Genomic DNA, 22,922 nt, shown 5'->3' with positions numbered 1-22,922 from the left:
GAGTTTCAAACGCTAGATTAAGATAAATTCACCCGCTTGAACATTTCAACTAAGCTTACAAAATAAGAACGATATTATTCCACGAGTATGCGTAGGAAATGCGAATATGATATTATAAATGCAGGTCACTGCAGCAGCGTTGTAAAAATATCTTCAGCCAATAAAACTTTATTTTATATCGCTTGGGAATATGATTTCTCTTATTCAACGTAATAAAGTATCATTTAGTTACATTTCATAATATTAAACATTATTTGTGTTACCGGAAATGTATGAAATCTAGGAATTGTATACGTTCTTATAAAGTCTCACTTTTTTTTGGTAAGTCTGTTATTTAAGTAATTATAAATGTCACAATATTAAATAAGTCTTTATATTATTATACTATGTTAGTCAAATGTTTTACATTTCCGATTGTTATTTAGGAAATGTATAGATTTCCTCGGAAATGTGTCTAATATAATTTATTTTACACATTTCCGTTCGATTATAATTACATACATTTCCTAGGCATTGTATACAATTCCTAGATTTCATACACTTCCGGTAACATATATTTAAAGTTACTGACAATCAACTAATGTTATTCAGACGAGAATAGTTTTATCAACGTGTTTCCCGCACCAGCATGGGAGAGTGCTCTCGGTAGTACTTATCTGTTTCGTGGCATAAAAAATCAATAACTTTTTATTGGAGGTTGAAGCCCTGCAAAGAGCTCAAGATGTGCAGTTTGCTTATGAGTCAGCTACTAACCAACGAGTCAGTCGCCGTACCTTTATGTATGTTTATAATTTCAACATTCAATACTGTTATAATAAATATTTTGGTAGTAATCTTATAGTACTCGTGAAGAATATTTCAAACAACTTAACAGACCGTTTTATTGCCACACCGGAGACAGCCAATTCATTGTTCGTCCAGAGATATAAAATGTGATTTAACCGAAGAATATTACTTAGCTTTAAACCCACAAACCCGGTCGGTCATGATTTGTTTTTGACTATTTTATATTATAAATAATATATTAAAAAATGAAATTTACCATAATATGTAATCATGAATTATAAGCCGTCAACACGATCTTATGATTGTTATTACTGTAAAAAAACGAGCATTTATCCGGAGAAGGCAATTTTAAAAACCAATAATGTTCTCGACATTTTCTCTGAAGCTTCTTCCGAGCCGTGGCTCTACAGAACATTAACATAACTTTACTAAATGGCCAGCCACTATTATCATAATACCTCGTACGGACGCCGTACAATTTCTACTTTAAAACTCAATAGCGAGATGTTATATAAAACAATTTTACGGCAGTCTTGAATAAACTCGAAAATGTAAAATTACTTTTCTGTTGTGTCCTTTGCGAAATGAAAAAAGGCGACTGGCTGCTCCCAGTTTATTTATTTATTTTAGAAAAGCTTCTGATAATAATCATGAGTACTTCAAGAAAGGTCTTGCTGCCTTGTTTGTAATTACACAGGCTTACTCGCTGCTGATAGCGTACTGATGCTTGGAAGTATAATAATTTAGATTAGTACATTGTTTAAGTTAATTGAGTGATAAATGTAAAGTCAAATTGATAGTCAAAAATATTTATACAATACAAAAATAAATAACTTACTGAATGTCACCAAAAAAAAATCTACCGAATATCATAAGCACTATATTGTTCCAAGATTCACAACTCTGTGTGAATGCAGCATCATTAATCGGAGGGCTTCACTCTCTACTAATATTATAAATGCAGAAGAAACTCTACCTCTATTACTCTGCCTTGGCTAAACCGGTAAACCGAAATCATTAACAAGTGGGTGAAGCTGCGGTTAAAACGAACGTTGTAATAGAGGTGGTGTTATTTCAATATCAAGTACAATGAATTTCTTAAACAAAGAATTAATGTTTAACATTTACCCCCATTTTACAATAGTATTTGCATGTAAACATACATTATGTATTTTGTTCAATTTTATAATAACGTATTTACATATAAAAACAAGTTGCATTGTGCAATTTGAAAGTGATTTACGGACATACAAAATAAATTATAATTTTTACAAATTCTTTCTAACTAACTTAACATACTACATTTTGTAATTTATGTATATGTGTATATTTTCAAATTTCGAAAAACAAATGAACTCCAAATTAATGTCATCCGATATGTACTAGCATAATGAAGGCCTTATTATTGAATACAAAAGTTATAAATAATATTTGAATTAATTTAATATATAAATAAATGATATGAACTATGGGCACGATAAAGTATGAAATATATTCAGAAACATTATTTATGAGCTGCTTGAAACAAGCGATTTAAAGATTAATCATTCTGACGCAAAAGGTCTTGAAGGGATTTGGGATATATTTAGATTCTATAATTTCATAAATTTTCGTACTAAGTTTAACTCATCACTAGTCCGTTGGGTAAATACATATCTATTATAAATCTTGTACTATTATTCTTTGTGATATCGGTAGGTGGACGAGCAAATTGGCCACCTGATGGTAAATAATCAACACCGCCCTTAGACAATGGCGTTGTAAGAAATATTAACCATTCCTTACATCGTTAATATGCCACCAAACTTGGGAACTAAGTTGTTATGTCCCTTGTACCTGTAGTAACACTGGCTCACTCAACCTTCAAAACGGAACTGATAAGTGAGTGGTACCTACCACCTTGTATGTATTTTAATAAAATTCTATTTACATTTAAAACATGAATTGAACCTTCAATATGAATGGTGCATGAAGTCGTACAGACTTATTTGGGTCACAACGACCAAACTCGAGGATTAGCCAATTTTGCTGGCGAAATTTAAGAATTTTGTTACTCTTATACTCGTAACCAATGATCTCTCTTGAGTGAAATTACGTCCAAAAACAACATGTACTTTTGAAGTAAAGGACCACACCGCAAACTTTCTACTGACTTGTAATTGAAAATTTCTCGACGAAATAACGTCTAGCTTTATACCTCAAACTGAACATATCTTGAAGCACAGGACCTCGAGATCTATAGATTTATAAGCAAGCCTTAAAACCTACTCTTACCAAGTGTTACAGTAATATTAACATTTATTAAAATACCTGACACCTATTCTCAAAACCATCACAGAGTAGAGCCGGGATGGCCCAGCGGTTAGAACACGTGCATCTTAACCGATGATTGCGGGTTCAAGTCCAGGCAAACAACACTGAATTTTCATGTACTTAATTTGTGTTTATAATCCATCCCGTGCTCGGTACTAATTTCAACAAAATTCTGTCACATGTGTATCCACCAATCCGCATTCGAGCAGTGAGGTGGAAAATGATCCAAACCTTCTCCTCAAAGGAAGAGGAGGACTTAGCCCAGCAGTGGGAAATTTACAGACTGTTAATGTGATCATCACAGAGTTAATAAATTTGAGATACGGTTATATATTTTGCTTTCTCAATATAGATAAGCGGACGGCCAAATTTGCATGGATTTGCATTGGCATGGACATTGGCGCTGTAAAAAATGTTAAGCATTCCTTACATCGCCAATGGCCACCAACCTTGGGAGCTTAAATGTAATATCCCTTATGCCTGTAGTAACACTCGCTCACTCGCCTTTAAAACTGGAACACACCAACACAACTGTTTGGCTCTAGAATATCTGATGAATACCTTTCCCGTGCATAAAGCCCTACTACCAAGTAAATATATTTTGTCAAAAATAATCCCTATCGGATACCGCTCACATATTTCTATATCATATATTCCCGGGTTTTCAGGTAATTAATTATAAAGGCGAGTGTCATATCATGATGTGAATGAACTCATTTACAAAAGAAATAGGTATTTGAATTAGTTTCAGCAAATATATAATAAGAAGGAATTAGGTTGTAAGGGCTGATGTATATTTACAACAATTTTAATTATACTTTGAGATAATTAAATATCGCTTTTGTTTAAACTACAAATACAGGTTCTTATTAATAGTTTGAATACTTTCAAAGATTTTAAATGTATTTTTATTAGTTTCAACGTAGGTAGGTTGGTTTCGACATTAAATGATCTGGACTAAATCGAGAAGGATTAGCTTAGTTATTAGACATGTGTGAAATATCAGTAGATATCTTTGCCCAGCTGCGGACCACCTGTGGCCATCAGCTGGGCAAACTGATAATAAATGTCCCCGCAAATATAAATAGGTCCACTATTATATTTTAAATAAGTAGGTATACAGAGTATTTCTGTGAAAATATCAATTGGAATATTTTAATTAATATTGGGATTTGTGTTTCGTATCAAAGGCCACAATATAGGTTGATTTTGTACCGGGTCTCTTTATAGGTGACGGATTTTGAATGAATATGAAATCAAGTGTACTACGCGGTTTCAGCTATATGAATTCGAATTATACATGTCTTTGTTATAAACATAATTAACTATATATTTAATTACAAATATATACAAGTATAAATATACGTTATTTTTTTCACGATAGCTTGTATAGATAATGTACGAAAAAAAATATGTATATATATACTCTCGGGACGCCTGACAGAAGTGATAGGTTAAACTAATCGCTGCTGTATGCGTAAGAAAAAGAGACAGAGCCAGACAGAATAGCGCCGTAACGCGTTACGTAACGAATCGGTTTACCCTCCCATAAGAAGTTATCATTTTAATACAGATGTTGATACTGCCTGGCAATAAAATTCAGTCATATTTAAATAACATAATCAAAATTTAATAAGCTATGACAACGGCATGGACAGCACGTCTATTGAAAAATAATAATAATATATAAAAAAATATATTGTATAAAGATGAGATTTGATAAATAAAGATCTCAATTAAAGTATCCATTTCAACAGATAGTAAGAAAAGTTTTATATTTATTCGAACTATTTGCTCGAAAATTTAAATTTAATTTATAAAAAATGGTTAACCTATAAATTTTTTGAAACTGGAACAAGAAAACCTCGCGGTCTGCGATGAGCGCGCGTTTAATTTTTAACATTTTTACTGCACGTAAATAGCACGATGGTCGCACAAAAAAAAAAACAAAGCATATCACTTACGAGTACGTCAAAAATGTTTTTCATACCATACAATTTACATTCAGAAAATTATTAAATTTTGTCATAAATATTTTCTGAAAGCTTATTTAAATTTCATTTAAATTAATGCTAATAAAACTATATGTTTTTTTCTGTTCCTTTTTTCTGATACCATATATAATTTATAGTCAATTTATACAAGACTCAATAAATACAAGCAATTATAACGTTTAAGACATATATATATATAGATATATATATATATATATATATATATATATATATACAAGATTTAAGTAATAATTAAAATCTTAGACAATTTTTAATTATAGTAGCCACGTCTCATTATATGGAACAGCTTAGTAGTGGGGACTATAATAGCCCAAAGATCGTACCCTGCGACTTTTTACATCGCCTTTAAACCATTGCGCTATTAACGCTAGTGCGCTAAGTCGTAAAGGATAAAAAAATATTAAACAAACTCACTTTTGCATTTATATTATATTCAAAGAGTTTTTGTCTATAAGCCCACGTAATGGACCTTTGATCGAAATACTGACTACAAAAATACACGCAATTTATTTCAAAATTCACAAAATAGAAACAAATGAATAATTTATTGGACTTTAACAAAAATATTACATCTTACATACGAATAAAAAGTTTTAAAACATTAAAGCTGATTTATTGTGGAAGTATAACTCTTTTAATTAAGTGCAGGATCATTACTAACTGCCATGATGTTAAATCACTTTTATCCATTCTAGAACAATATGAAATTGCCGGTAAATATTTCGAGCTTAAGTGATTATAGATGATTCTCATTTCATGTTTTATAACAGAAATGAAGTAGTTTTATATTAAATGATATTCAACTAACAAAATTAAATTTAAAACAAAATGTATTTTATATAATTTTTTGTTTATCAAATTGATAACTTCTAGAAGATGAATAAGATGCAAGTCTACTCAAAGTAACTTGGTTGGTACTTATTCTATCGCCAAAAGGCTACACATACATAGTATTGTTGTGTTCCACTATAAAGGATCAGTGAGCCAATGTTATAATAGGCAAAGGGGACAAATCTCCTTAGTTCCTAAGTTTGGTTATCATGTTAATATTTCTTACAGCGTCAATGTCTATATGGGCGCTGGTCACCACTTACCATTTGCGAGTCTGCCTACCAATTGTAAATAAAAAAACTTTTTGTGTATTCTAATATTTTCACAAACAAGAAATAACATAAAGAAAGATTAAATTACATTATTTCTGGGAACAGTCCGCCCGCGAACTATTTCCCACTTCCACGACATTATGACTCATAAATTGCACAGCGAACTGTCGCAAATGTGTGTAATATCTTAATTTTCCAAAAAATACGGATCCTCGAACGTTTTGTTTTGTTAAAAAATGGACCATTTCTTTTATGTGCTTTCATAAGTTTCGACGGTCGTAACGTTTCTTATAAAATATAACCATATTAATATTTAAGGTCCATAAATAAGTTTCGAAGGAAAAATATTTCGAGGTTTGTGTTGTTTTTTATTGCATAATATATTACTTACACTACGTTACATTTACGAGTGGAGCGTGTGCATGGAACTGATCTTTAATCAGAAAAATATATCATCATTCACATACAAATATATAAAAATGTTTGTTTGTTTGTTAAAAAAATATTGACTAGAATTTTTTTACGGAAAAGAGCTGTAATGTTTAACGGGGGGTTAAACCTCGTTGGTTATCTATACAATAAGACAAGATTTTATGTAAACAAGACATTTGTAGTTAGTCCATTATTTATCAGGTTCATACTTCCTTTTATCTACAAACGCTTAATGCAAGCAAAGACCACACAACACACAAGTTCTTAGGTGACAGAAACAGGTAAGAGAATTGAGAAATGACACAGACATAAATTACTACTGGTTGTTGGCTTTTGGTCTCGTCTCACATCGAGTAAGTAATCTTAAAGGCTGGGGTGAAAATTCTAAAAGGAACAAACAAAAACACATATTTTTCTCTTATTCCAAATTATATTTTTGTGTTGTTTGCAGTTGAAATGCTTGGTATAATTGTACAACAGTTATACTGGTGTCAAAAGACTGGACCATTTTTCACGAAGAAAATTTTAATTACGATTCAACGGGGCTATGCGGCTAGTATTCTTGCCACCATTCCATCTGGTCATGATTTCTACGAGTAACTATGTACTTTTGTACATATTTACTTCAATCATTAAAGTAAATAAATATTTTCAAATCTTATTTTTAGTTATTACAGTAATTTGAAAAATACTTAGAACTCTGTGTAATTCCCAATATAAAGTTATCTTAGACTCTCAAAATTTCAATTTAAATATTCAGTATAAGTACATATAACCTTTTTCATTTTTATGGGTATTTAGTATATAAATATATCATACTGCTAGCTCATCAGTGCAAAAGTTGCTACGTATGTTGAGATATTTCTATTTTACGACGTCTCGATGGGAATGAGAAAACATGTAAGCTGAATGGCAAAATCCTATAAATGTTTATGACATTCAGTAGTATAGTAAACTTAAAATGAAACTATTTTATTTAAATCAACATGAGAGATCAACTTAAAAAAATCCAGACGACAATAGCTTTCCCAAAAGTAAACCCTACATATTATGGGACCACAAGGCCTTGGAATATACAGAACCACTAGAGTTAAAAAAGACAGTCACAAGAAAATTTACTTAAAAAAAAGAGAATATCCATATGAAAAGTAAAAATAAATTAACAGTCTAAATGTTCTACGGCTGGATACCCAGCAAAACCAAGTGCTGGATACCCAGCAGCTCCTCAAACCAAGTTAGGGACTTACTCCATGAAGCTGTTCCAATAAGTGTTCGTGGATACAAATATAGAAGATTTTATCTGTCACGTGCAGGTTTTTCTCAAGATTTTTCTCTTCAGCGTTGACAAGTGATAAATTATAAACACAAACAGAGTCAGGCCTTGAATCCACAATCAATTTATGTACACATACGAAAGTTTATTTGTCATTATTTACAAGCAATATTACCTAAATAAAACAGGAGATTGGAAAAGTTTCAATCGCCATTATTCCAAGAAAGTAAAGTATATCAAAGTTTTTCCTATAACTTCTAGTTCACATAAATTATTACAAACTAAATGACCTTTAATCTTTTTTTAGGTCAGTACGATAAGAAAAATCCTTTCTTGTTCTGAACTAATTTCAAATGCTGTAGAAGTTTTGTTTCAAAGGTCTTACGAGTACCTAGAGGACAGAAGTTTTGTTAGTCTGAACTGAAAACCTTAAATGAAAACTTGAAATAATCAATTATACAGCTATATACCTACAGTATAGAATAATATTATTAACTTGTGGGTAATCAGATGCCCTCTGTGAAAATAAGAAGTGATTTATAGTAGTGATAGTAGAAGCTTGTAAAAATTCTACCCACAGTTCGTAAAAGAAACACCTTAGATGTGAGAAGAACCGAAAGAAACAGCGGGATATTTTTTTGCTTGTATTAAATTTGTGGTAACAGTTAAAAAATATTAATTTTTGACACGGCCTGGAGGCGATCATTTTATTCCCAAGGCGGCTATTATCTATAAAGTCGTTAATGCTATAATAATCTTTAGACTACTAACAATCTTTAACGGTTTTTTTAAACCTTACAATCATAGATCGCAGTCTAATGATGTATTTTTAAAATGTTTTTTTTTTTTAACATATCATGTTGCATAAAATTGCTGATTATTTGAGAATGGATTTCCTCACATAAGAACAATAAAAGCATAAATCTCATTCACACGCGTGGGCGAAATGACAAGTGCTCTTTCTATTTCGTCACTCACACCACATTGGTTGGATAACCAGATATGACCGGAAAGTCCTTTCTCGAAAGATTTTTTTTTATGTGCTCGAAGCAGGAGATTTTAACACTACCGTCTCCCAAAATAAAAACTTTAATCAGACCCGGTGTTGAAATCTAGGAACACAAGATCTGACAAGTCAAGTCAAGACAGCCTTATAATCCACTAGACCTGCAAGGCAGGTTGTAGAAGAATTTACTAAAAATGTAAAACAGATATTTCAGCTGTTAGTCGAAATATTGAATTTCAAAATCTTCAGCTTACCGTTATTCGATATGAAAAGGGACCAAATTATAATATTTTGTGAGTCAAATATTTGTGAATAAAACAACACGATATATTTTGTATACTTCTCTATTTTTTTTTACTTTATCGAGTCATTAATTCTTCTTAGGGTTATTAGCAGTTTAACATGTATAAAAGTAAAATAAAAAGTAAGTAAATTAACAAGCCTATAAAATGCCTAATTTACTTTTGAGGGGAAGGTTTGGAGCTCATTCCACCACGTTGTTCCTATGTATATGAATTATTGGATATACATCAAAAAAGTTTTTCTCGCGGTTTTATATGAAAATTCAGTAGTGTTTGCCCGGGTTTGAACCCACATTCTTCAATTAAGATTCATATGAAGTGTATGTGGCATGAAAATAATAGAAAACCATTATTAAAAGTAGTAAATTACGCATTACAATTTCAATTAATCTATGTAAAACTGTTTCGTAGAAAGCCGTCAGTCTATCAGGCGCCCTGGTTCATCGATTTTCATCATTGCCAACCGCTTGTCTTGAATAATACTTTGAAATTGTGCATAAAAATTTTGCAGAAGTGTCGATAATTCTAATGCATATGATAAATTCGTTTTAATTTGTATACAATTTAAGCGAATAACAGAATCATAAACAACATCAATTTTATTGTGTTGTTTGTAAGAATGACATTTTAAGGGGCAAATATTTCAACATTTTCAACTTTCTTTATCACGCTTATTCGTTATTTCAAATTGAAAACAATAAAATTCCTCAGGAAGATTAATATAAGTGACAATTTTTCATCTTATATTTATATTTCGACAGACATGCTGTTCCTGCTCTTGGTGTATCTACATAATTATATATTTGTTGTTTTTTTTCTGCGTACGCGTTTGTGCTTTGTCGCGCTATATACAGAAAGCTTAAGGGTATATAAATTGACATAAATGATACAAATCTGATTAATGGTGTAAAATTATAACCTTCACTTCAAATACATTATAATTCATATGAAAAAGAATACTAGAAGTATGTGTATATGGAATGATCAAAACGCTTATAGTTACATATATCGTCCATCAATTGAAGTTTTGGAATGTAATATCTGTATAAATGCTTCAGCCTTCAAATGAAATGTACATTTTTAAATTAAAAATTCTACAATAACACTTTTTTAATTGTAACACTGAATTTGTTTTAGGAACAAATAGGTTTTATTATATTTACATACTATACAAGCGGGTTTTAAATCCATTAAGTTCACTTTGCGAGCCATAACCCAGTTTACTGTAAAAACTATTTTATGAAACAAGTATGAATGTCAAATTGTAAGGAATTAATGTGTATGAATATTCATATAGTTATACATAGCTGAATATAACGATGTTATGTTCAACATTATTATCATGTAAATATAGATTAAATAATGTTTCTTTTTAATATATTTATTTACATAGTTACCGAAGATGCTTGAAATTTGAATCGATATTTTTAGGCTGTTTAATTTTCTGCCCTTGTATTTATAAAATTATGTAGAAAAATCAGAAGTGTCGAAGGACACCCGTTTGGAACGAAGTTGTTATCGCTTTATATTATATAGGAAATAAAAATGTTATTAAAAATATCTTGTGAATTAAAACAACAACAAAAAATTAGTTTGAATAATATTATATAAAAAAGAGTGGGAAAGACGGGGCATAACGCTTTTCCTTACGTGACGATTTCTGCCAGTTAACTCTACTGTAAAAACTTCGTTCAAAAAATCCGTATTTAAATATAATTGTAGGACATAATATTGTTTATTTTTTTCACTTACAAATGTTGTTGGCTTTAAAAATATCTTTTCATTGATAAATAATTACTTTTTTATAATATATAGTACCTATTCCAGTTATTAAAATATTTATTAATCATACAAAAAAAAGTATTTCTTTTGGTATTATATTTTTTCTGAGAATTCACTATATATTTATTTTGTTTTTTATTATATACTCTCATATATATATGTTACCTTTCCTTTACCTTGTTAAATAAAATCCAACATATTATCATAATGTAGGTCAGAATGCTTTCATTACTTTCAATAGTATTTTTTATATTTGATGTACGAGTATATCATTCTAACAATTTTGTTATTCAGCAACAACAGAATATCCGAACGAATATGGCTCCCATAGTGTGCCCGGAAGTGACGCAAGGATATCTGAGTGACCTTGTACTCAACGACATCCATATTCCTAAGATAATTTCGTAAAGAATATACTATGCTTACAAAATCTAAGTAGAAACCACAGATTAAATCAAATATCTGTAGTGGGATACCATATTTGCCTATGTGCTACCTCTAAATATACCGCCTTTGACCTTTTACTCGCCTACACAGTTGCCTTTAGATAGAGAATTTTAAATATCATTTCAAGGTCACTCTGATAATAAAGGTTCGGTATTATCAGAGTAATAAATTTAAACTTAGAAGACTTACTTCTGCGTATTGCTAGTATTTTTCTTCGCCTTTATAATATATTTCACGCTTATATAATTTTATACGCCTGTTCGTTGAAATATATTCAGGCAAAAATAGATTATGACGTACCTTTGAGTTATGACGTACACACTTTTTATTAAAAGTAATACTAACTTTGTGTACGTGACTTTCAGTTGTACGTAATTATTGGCAATTTCATAAGACTAGAGTTCGCACCGTTATCGAAATTATCGGTATGATTGCAGTAATAACTGTTAATGAAAATTTGGGAAAAATATATACGAATTTACTTGTTAACATTTTTTTTAATAAAAAAATATTTAAAACATAATTTGACAAACAGAGGAAAACAGTCACTACTGAACTGCCTTTGCCTATTATGTGAAACATTTTTTTTTTTTTAAATTGTGAACAAAAATTTTGATATGTCATTGACAGAATTTTGATTAAATCGTATATTATTATATCTATATTCAATTATATTTTATTTAAAAGAGATGAATGTTTTATTTTAATCGAGTGACGATAAAAGCTTTCAGATGACTTTAATGCGCTCTTAAACAACCATTAATGGAACTGATGAGGTTTACAATCGTATTATCTTTTTATTACTGTCGAAATGTAATAAATGCCTTATGTGGAGCTGATATAATTGACTCATGAAATAACTGCTTCAGTTAAAGCAGTATAAGTTATATAAATACTTATTATAATGACCATTTGTCATAATATATAACACAGTAAATGTCGTCCTGACTGTAGTTGGTGGTAGGATTTTGTGAGAGCCAATGTGGGTACTTAGTAATTAACAATGCTTAGTATTGTTGTGTTTCGGTTTGAAAGTGAGTGAGCCAGTATAACTACAGGCACATAACATCTTAGCTCCTAAGGTCGTCTTGACAATCGATCATGTATTGTATTGTATAATCATTGCATATATATACGGCCTTATATTAACACTAATATGATCTTACTCGCAGCCTCGGTTTATTGAGATTAAATTTAAAGAGCGTAGTGCAGCTATGTAGAAGTTTTAAAATAAAACTGGATATGAAACGAATAAACAGTTTTTGCTTAGAAATGAATAATGACCGTGTCCTTTATAAAATGAGTAGGTTTTCACTTCGATTCTTGCTCTTGAATAGAAAATGCCTGGCTTTCGGCCAGCAGAGAGTTATTTACTGGTTATAACTTACTGTAGGGGAAAACCCTTCTTTTCTAGTTATAAGAGGTTTTCAGATTTATACTCCACTTCCTAAAATTTATCACACAGCTATAACATTGAAACATATTTTATTGTCAAACAAAAAATATGCCAAAGATCGAAGTGAATTCAGTTTAACGATGTCGCCGAAAATACGATTCATTTATCCTCCCCATAATATAAATCTAAACGAAGCAATATCCGTTGTGTATAAACAAAATAAAGTAAAATTCTTAATCGCTTATCAGAGAAAGAGTTTCTGGTACGCAACCGAGGAAGTTGACACGATGCTTTGTCTTCTTCTTTCGACTGTGAAATTGCTGATGTCAGAAAGAGAGTTTGTAACTATACATATATGCAACATATTAAAAAGACTAAAAACTACAAAATTTACAAAGATCAATAATGGTCTCAAATAAAAAATAGCAAGAAAATTTACTTCATTGATTCAACATATAAATCTTACTCCGACAGCATTTCAATTCCGATTAGAAGAGAACCTTTGTCGAGTACAAAAAAGAAAGGTGCCTCAGATAGTGAAACTGTTTAAAGGCTGTTTAAAGAGTGTTAACACAGATCTTGTACCTAACTATTGTTATATTGGATGAAAAATAAATAGTTTTTTCTTAAATCTTGTGTAAGAGGTTATATATAAGTATTTACTTTGAATACAAACTAAATATAAATGTTATATAATATTCAATTGATTTTAATTAACAAAATATTTGACATAATTAGTGGAAATTATAGACTTATAATTGTCTTACAATTCCAATGGAAATCTCTTACGTCGTTTCCGTTTATGTTTTATTAAAATACTTGATGTATATCAAGTGTGTATGTATATTTTAGTATTTGTATGTATATTGAATACACTTAATGAGACTAATTATGTTAATTGTAAGCAGGATGTTGAATAAATTAATTTTATAAGAGTAAATTATATGAACATTATGAAGGTTCAACTATATTAAAGAAACTTCCTATTATTAGTGCGTCAATAATGCAATGGTTTTCAGATCGCATTGTGATGTCATAATCGCAGGTCCGATCCTTACCTCTTGAGGTCGTCCCAACTCCTAGCACAGGCTTCAACTTTAATTTTTAGGGCCAACCGTCGGGGCGTTACGGTAGCATGCGCAAGCGATCCCGTGAAGACGGTCCCCCCCCCCCCGTAAAGACGAAGTGGGTACCGCTGGTTTTCTAGTGCGCCGGTTTTCTAGATATTATGGCGCCTTCAGCACAGGCGAGCCCCACATAGCCCCATAGGCCCATCGTGTGGGGGAAACGCGTCATGCGTTTTTCCAGGGGAAAAAAAAAGTCTTCAAATTTAATTAAAACGGAAAATAGGTAAAATTAGTCATTTCTTAAAATGAGACATTGCTACAATGGCTTACGTACTTACGGTACTTTTTACTTGGCACTAATTAATGACCGGTTTGTATTCACAATTTTTCGTAAAATTATTTCAAACACTAAATTACGTTTCGCGCACTACCTTTTACACGTTAATGGTACTTGGCCAGATGCCTTCACGCAATTATAAACAAAAACTGTACAAAATTTCAACGCAATCAGATAAACGGATTGCGAAAAATATGAACAAAACCAAGCATGAGTATTTAATTTTTTAAATAATATGCCTGTGTATATATCGCAGGACTTATTTGCCATTCAATTAGCCTAGCTATTTTACTAAACGACGCCGTTCAACCAGCTTTCTGAATGGCATTCGCCAAAATATTTTCCGTAAGATATTGAAAATAGCTAGACTGTTAATTAAAAGGCTAATTAAATTAGTTGGCTCCAACATATATATACCAATTGGCATGAAAATCAGCATATAAATAGTTGCGCTGCTTCTGTTCTAAAACATACTAACGGTCAAGATTGTTCAAGCATTTTATCTTAAACAGATATAATAATATCCATTGTATATATTAGATTAAGCCCAAATATAACCATAATACAATATATATATGATATTATCTATAACAATGACCCTTGTCCAAACTCGAAAGAAAGATTGTACAAAGCAGAAGTAACGAGCATTTTAACAATCAGCAAGAACACGATATGATAAAATATATCCCAGAACGTACATCGATTCGCTAGAATAAGTGGTAGAGCAACCTTCATTTGGATTTATTACTCACAAGTCGCGAATTTGGCAAAAATAATTTGGCTTCCTGCCAACATAGAGCCTCTCGGCTTATATCGATCCGCGTGTAAATCTTTCTATGACGTCAGTGAGTGATACTACAAGAAATAGCGTTTACGCGCATTCGAGATAAGAGTAGGGTTGACAAAAGTGGTCCCATTGCTTTTGTCCCGTGGGGTTAGTCTGCGAAGGAGTCGTTAAGACGTATGTGTGTAGTTTCTCCAACTAAGCTATTTGTTCAAGAAACGTTTTATACGTTTATGTAAAACTTAATTTTCGTTTTATGCGCTGTAATAGAAATTCCGATGTACTTTTTTTGCTTGGTTCTTTATAGTTGGTTTTAAATTAATAAGAAGCCTTCGACTTATTGTAGAAATAGACGGATTGGTTATTATTTTAAATATCGAATATTTAGTGTTGTTCTATATTTAGCAACATTAATAATGTGTCTTGAGATTTTATATTAAAACGCCTTGAATTTATAAACAATATTTATAAAAGTAACAAATGAGTTACTAATTTGCTTTTCGCGGTAGAATACACATTCCGAATTGGTGGAATCTTTAAATTCAAGATTGATTTTGTTGAGTTCTATTTTTTATTTTATTTAAATGACATATCATATTGACATTCATGAGATAAAAAAAATAAACTGTTTCTTGCATCGTCAATGCGCCAACCATGGGCACGAATATGAAGTCCGTCGCGTTTGTAATTAAATCGGTATGCGTTTTTTTTAATATAAAAGTATCTTCATTAACATATTAAAGTTTGCTTATAAAAATGTGCTGCTATATTATAAAATAGTCATTTTATCAATAGGCTTTTTTAGATGAATAAATAATATAATAATAATTGTACGTGTCCGGCGTATACAGACTCCTGTGGTTCGACTTCAATTCATCTTAAGCTCATATCGGAGACGGTGGATTGTACGCCAATATTGTATGCCAAGATTTTTCTTTGGGACTTCTCCAAAAAGCTTTTATGAAATGAATGAATTAAAAAGGTCCCTTTATATGAAAAACTTAAATCGTCAAAACCCACATGTCTCCTTCATAGACATGTTTATTTATTAAAATCGTTGTATTTCGTTTAAATTATTTAAACGACGTCAATGAAATGGAGTCAATGGTAAAATGGAATAAAGTATAGGGTTTCATTCATTCAATCTAGAAATAGCAGAATCTTCTCAGTATCAGCTATTTCTAAAGAAATTTATTCCATTAATATTTTCTCTTATCTGGTGAAAATCCGAATTTTAGTTTCGTTATGATTTGAAAGAAGTCAATATGATCTACTTACATTTATGTCCTAAGACAATATAAACTGCGTCTAAATTAGAAAAACTAGTAATCTATGAAATGTCTCACTGCTAAGCTGACAGACATTTCCTAGGTACTAGCCCTACTTTTCACCCTCTCTTCATATATTCTACCGCCAAACATCAGTACTCAGTACCGTTTTATAACAGTTTGAAGGATGAGTTAGCCAGCGTAACTACAGCCACATGGGACATAACATCTTAATTCCCAAGTTTGGTAGCGCAATGTCGATGTAAGAAATATTTAATATTTCTTAACACGCCATTGTCTATGGGCGGGGGTGACCACTTAGCATCGGGTGGCACTATAGGAGAGGCTTAGAACTTATTCTATCATATTTCACCCGATGCATTTAGATTTCCTCACAATACGACACATCGCTGCGCAAGAAATTAATTATAAACATTAAATAAATAAAACCCAATGGTAAGAACCATTGAGTTGTCATGTGTCCGGTATTGTATTAATCGGAATCCGTATACATCTTTACCGATGTATACGGGCTCCGATTGTAATTGTAATTTCCGATGTAAAGCTGTTAGATCCCTAACCACTCAGCAATGAATAAGACTATTCAATCGCTGATCAGTTAGCTGATTAATTTATTAATTAAACAAACCTCGCAACGTACTTAACGTAAACATAAATAAAACATCAATATTGTATCTCTGATTTACATATACATCTCAAAATATACAACTACATAGACTGAAATTAGAATTTTGTCACATTAAACTAACATATTAACTATATTTAAAAAAAAAACTAAAGGTGTTGTGAGACCAAGTTCTAACGAAGTTCCATCCGATCTATTTACAAAGTTTGTCAATAATAAAACGAACAAAAAAATCTAAGAAATGGTAATAAAGAAAAATACATAGATTTCCTCAGACATCCTATATTGTTACGTAACAAGTACTATACCAAAAGTGAAGACGGTTGAAGTCTTACAGTTAGTTTGGTCAAACTTACATTCGCCAACTGTCTGCACCGTAACGGGCGATAAGGCACTTCGCTTCAAAAAAAATATAGACAGTTCGATTAATAAAATTGACGATAATTATTTTATATTTTAGAAATCTCTGGATGCTCTTATTTTAATTATCTATAAAAAATAGAAAAAGAAAAAGAATAAATATCAGTACCTTTTGTAACTCTGATAGGCAACCTGATAATCTGATTTTCTTATTGTTGCTATCGACAAGCTTAAGTGTTATCAATAAAATAATCTGATGAAATATGGAAATTCAATAATGTTTATGATCGAATGTTCTCGAAACTCAGCAAATACTACTTTATATAATTTTATAAACTCAATATTACGATATTCCGTTAGTAATCTATGTATTCAGCTCCGTTCATATTTAAGTATTAGCTATCAATTTCAAATCAACTAAATATACATTTCAGCACACGCTGAATTCGTGGCAGATAATTGAGTTGAACCGGCAACAGTTACTCAGCTTAACTACTCAAATGCAACTGTAAATCGAAATTGATGTAAAATACAGACATAATGATTAACAAAAATACGTTTACTAAATTAAAAAATCGAACCTGATTTCAAATACATGGTGATTCACAAAAGCCTATGTTCTTTTTTCAAAATATAATTCTTTTTAATGTTTGAATATAGACGGTTTAAATTTTCTAAACATTTGTTTCAATTTAAACACAAACATTTGTTCTTTTCCTACATTTCCTACTATCTTATTCGTAGCCTTTTAAATTATTTAATGGAGAATTCTATCCGTAAGCACAACGATTCGTTTTTGATACTGGAACGTTTATTTAACCTTGAATATTAATATGAGTCACATAGCTTTATGATATCATTAAAAATATTTAGAATATAATATGCTTTAGTATGACGGATCATATTTACGGATGATGCTCGACAGACATAGAAGATTCTCGAATTATTAGTAGTAGGTATTCGATTTTTCTTTGTTGATTTATTGCTATCGAAAAACTAGTTACGAGTTAGTGTGCGTTTTTTCAGCGAGACTTTTCAGAGATATTTATGCGTATTCGAGGTCGTAATGTTGGTGTAATTTCAAGCATGTATGTAAATTATGGCTTTTCATCACGAGACCATTTTAGTGTCAGCTATTTCACTAGCACTGTTAACATTTTACTTTTTTAAATATAATACGACCATTTATTCACAAAACCTGCGTTTTTATTGGCGATATATACCAAACTCCATGTTACAAAAGTTTGAATTCCTCAAGCCAATTGTAAATGAGAACAAAATGATACTTCGTTTCTTCCCTACGATTTTATATTCCCAAAAATTTTAAGATTAAATCCACTCTTATTGCCCCCATTCGTGACAGAAGGACTGGTTCATTATTCGAAAATCGGAATTGCGATTCAACTGGAAAATGCTGCTAGCATTCTTGCTTCCTTTCGGTGCGGTCATGATTTATACGGTAAATATTCTTCAATTTTGATCTCTATATATTAAATGATAGCTTTTATTTCTCATACGTAAATATTTAGACTTTTCCTGACTGTTTAATACCAGGAATAAGATAAATTTTCGAGTACCTATTTTTATAATTATCCGTATTTATTGCTTCGATCGTAACAAATGATTGGAAATAATTTTTAATACCTACATGTTTTACTTTAAATACATAACTGATAAAAAAATATTTCATTGAAAGCAATATAACGATACCGAGAAATTGCCCAAATTATTATTTATCTTTAAATGCTGCGTTCTATAAATAACTTATTTTTAAATAATAAAAAACTTATAGCTTCAGTTATTAAATATGTTAAAAATATACTTAATATTTATAACAAAGAAAACCACTGCGTCTATTCGAGGCACGGAATACCTCTTGAACTCTACATTTATTTATTTTAATTTTATTATAATGATAGTAGATAAACAATAGCTTTTCAATAGAAATTAAAGCTATTAATACTTTTTTTTTTGGAAAAATATTAAAATTATGACATTAAAAAAATCAGTCGGTAAGAACATCATACTAAGTTTGTATCATATATCAATATTTAAGAAACATCATGATTAATGAAGAATATGTCACACTATTCACAATGAAAGTTTGATGTAAATATATTTTCAAATATCTCATGTTATGTGTAATAATATCAAAAGTAATTAGCTACGTAAACCAATGTAACCTACTCCAAGTCTTTAATGCAAACAATTTAAATCAAAATATAATTTCAATCCTGTCCAAGTCCTTAATAAAACCAAAATGGCCATGTTGAATACACATATAAGGGAACAAAGGTACATTATATATGTATGTACCTAAATTGCGTGTGTGTGTTCCAAACAATATTAAGTGAAAGGCGATTTTTTTTTTCGGATTATAGGTAGATCGCTTGCTACCCGCTTCGCACAGGAAGTGCAAAAAGTGCCATAACTTCTACCAGAACTTCGTGTTTTTTTAGAACAGCGACTAAAAAATATTGGAACGCAAACATATAGACCGCTACGTCTATTTCACCTGTGAATCTATAACTGCATTTTGTCTTTGTTCGAGAAGAAAAAATGTAAAGTTCCATCCTAGAAATTATTTTAAATATAAAAATAGATTAGTTATTATTATTAAATAATGTCTATTTACTTACCTCTAACGAAATCATTCCAAAATTTACTTTCCGTGTTACTAAAAAACAAACGTCACAAACCATAAAATTTAGTGATTCTTACATAATTAACATCACACAGTCCCATAAAAGTTTTGCATTCGTTTTGTGTTATGTGTAATAAATTCAACCCATATTAAAAAAAAATGTATTCATATACGCGGTAATTATATCGAAATGTTTTTAAAACACGCATACATTTGTAGCTGGTTATGTGTGTTACGAGTTTTTGCGCGCGAAATATCTGGAAGGGAGCCACGGGGACACAGTAGCGGTGGTCTCCTCGGCCCTACTAGCGAATAAAGCGAGCGCCAGCCTGCCTTTGGTGCGCCGAACGATGCGCATGGCATTTGTTACAGACAACTTTAATATTGTAAAAGTTATTTAATTTATTTTGTTATTAATATATTTCTAATGTCATAAAAGCATAAATTTTTTAATTATTTAATAGAAAATTAACTTTTTAGTCAGTAAATCCTCGCAGATAAAAAATACGATGTAGATTTATGTATCAATTTATTTAATCTGAATTCAGAATGTTGAAAAATATTCATTTTCATAATTGTTTTTTGATAATATTGTAAAATTATTGTCCTAAAATTTTATTATTGGGCGCATAACATTGACGAAATAGTCTATTCAATTATAAATTTTCTTTTTTTTCATAAAATTAAACATTAATCTTACTGGTTCGATATTTTATTATCTACTAGTTTCCAAATGAAGTATCACCTGAGTGTTTCCCTATTTCGGTGTTACGTTACATCCGTAAAAATGTTAACGGGAACGCTTACCAAATAACCAAACACACGCACTTTCGCCTTTACTACGAGGATCGTTACATGTTATGAAAACTATCTGTTTATTTAGTTAAAAGAAATTTCAATTGTACAGATTACCGATAAAAATAAGTTAAAAACAAAAACAATTATATAATTTTAAAAAAAGAATCCGTTCCAATTTCCCATTCATAAATATTTTTAAAAAGAGGTCGTATACATATTTATTTATGTTTAATCGTTTTGTTAATAGAAAATACAAGTTGTTATCGTGACATCTATAAAAGCAATATCTACGGCTATCGTTACAAAATAAAGTAGGAAGCGATAATATTCGATCCCATTTTATTGATACAGCGATAAAATGTGACACACATCGCGTGCTATAATAATGTTTGTGGGATTATTATAAATCACTTTTTTGATTATAATAAAAATGTCGACGAGCTAATTTGCCACACGATGAAGTAGTGGACACCGCTCCCTCATCTTGCTATCCTCGTGCGTGCGTGGCGTTGTTATAATAATATTTTTTTTTCCATAACATATATACATAAGCAGCCTATAAATTTTCCACTGCTGGACTAAGGCCTCCTCTCCCTCTGAGGAGAAGGTTTGGAGCAAATTCCACCACGATGGTCCAATGCGGGTTGGTGGAAGACTAAAAAAGCTTGTAAAATTGTCTAGAACTTAAACTCTATCCATTAGTATCGGACTTGCCATCCCTTTGGATTAGCCCTATCTGCAGTATATTCCTCTAATATTCTAATGCTATTCGTCTGATAAAATAACTCTGAACTATATCTTACATTGGATATAATTCAGAGTATTTTAAGTAAACCATAAAATGCTAAACGAACCTGCATACTTGCATTTTTACCATTATAAAATTTATATTTTAGGAGATAGCATTTTTCAAGAAGCATACAACAACATATTCAGATCAATGATAAACTTGTGTACTTTTCATTTTAGTATATAGAAATAAATAATTAATATTATATGGACATTTCATTACACACGTAACAGTGAGACGTCAGCTACAATAGTTCTCTACTAAAGTGACGTACAGTCTCTACTAAAATAACTTTCACTTTAGATAACTATCAAATAAAACATATGGATAAATTGGACTAAACTGGTATCTGGCTCGTTGGTCTAGGGGTATGATTTTCGCTTAGGGTGCGAGAGGTCCCGGGTTCAAATCCCGGACGAGCCCAAATTCATTTTGAAAATTTATATTTTTTTTTCAGTACAGTGTGTCTAATAATTTATCAATTGATTAATTTTTACTTAGTTTATGTATGTAGCCCTTAATTAACATTTTTTTTGTAGATTCTTTAATACAAATATCGTGACGTACCTTAATTACCTTTTATTGCAAATTAAATATAATCTACATTTAATTTATCAAGTATAAACAAATCAGTAAATTTTTGTATTCTTATCTCTAAAGAGTTTTCACAATGCTTTACTTCGTTCATAGACTGGAAGAAACAAAAACAAATTCAAGCGTTTAGATTAAAACATTCATTTCCACGTATCTAAAAAAATGTAAAGAATTTTATTCGAGAGAATATAAATATATTTCGCTAAAAGCTGTCTGATGCGTGCCTTCATTATCATTATGATTTAAAGAACGTACGGGACAAAAGGATTCAAAGTCAACATTTATTCACCTCGTTTCAACATTCCCCAACATTATAAATACGACATTCATTTTATTTTAAATATTCAGTAAACACTATAAGCTTTTTTTCAGTTATAATATCACAATTATTTAATCTTTATCATGAAAAGTATCATTAAATGATAACTTGTAGAGTTTTTGTGTGCGTTTAACTATCGTATTTGAAAGTTAAAAGAGGACATTTAATGAAATTATATTTTAAAACAGAATTTGATACTGAACTAATAGTATTACAATTACTACTTATTATTTAATTAGCCGTGTACTCGATAGACACATTAAATACATTGACTAGGTACGGAAATGTTGTACAAACTCACTGATTTTTCTTAAGTTTTTAGTAAGTAGTAGAAGTACTAGAATAGTTGTATTAGAGCTTTTGGTAACCTACGATGCCTGTAGTCTAATTTCCATACCTGGATGTTTTAAAATAACTAAATGTCATCCTTAATTTAACTTCCATAAGGGATGGATATTCA

At 30.6% G+C, this 22,922-nt stretch overlaps 1 protein-coding gene and 1 non-coding gene across 2 annotated transcripts in view; one reads left to right on the top strand and one right to left on the bottom strand.

The window, feature by feature from the left end:
- LOC125071320 (dopamine receptor 2-like) overlaps positions 1-19,989 on the bottom strand; it is a 154,495-nt gene extending 134,506 nt beyond the window's left edge. The window contains exon 1 of the mRNA XM_047681516.1: positions 19,957-19,989. The gene's annotated coding sequence lies outside the window, so the exon portion shown is untranslated. The remainder of the gene's footprint in view (positions 1-19,956) is intronic.
- A 1,911-nt stretch (positions 19,990-21,900) lies between these two features.
- On the top strand, positions 21,901-21,972 carry Trnap-agg. Its single transcript has one exon. It is a non-coding gene; the product is annotated as a tRNA-Pro (tRNA).
- The last annotated feature ends 950 nt before the right edge of the window (positions 21,973-22,922 follow it).

The sequence above is a fragment of the Vanessa atalanta genome, chromosome 19 (genome assembly GCF_905147765.1).
Source record: "Vanessa atalanta chromosome 19, ilVanAtal1.2, whole genome shotgun sequence".
Taxonomy (NCBI): Eukaryota; Metazoa; Arthropoda; class Insecta; order Lepidoptera; family Nymphalidae; genus Vanessa; species Vanessa atalanta.
This window is presented reverse-complemented; position numbering and strand designations above follow the sequence as displayed.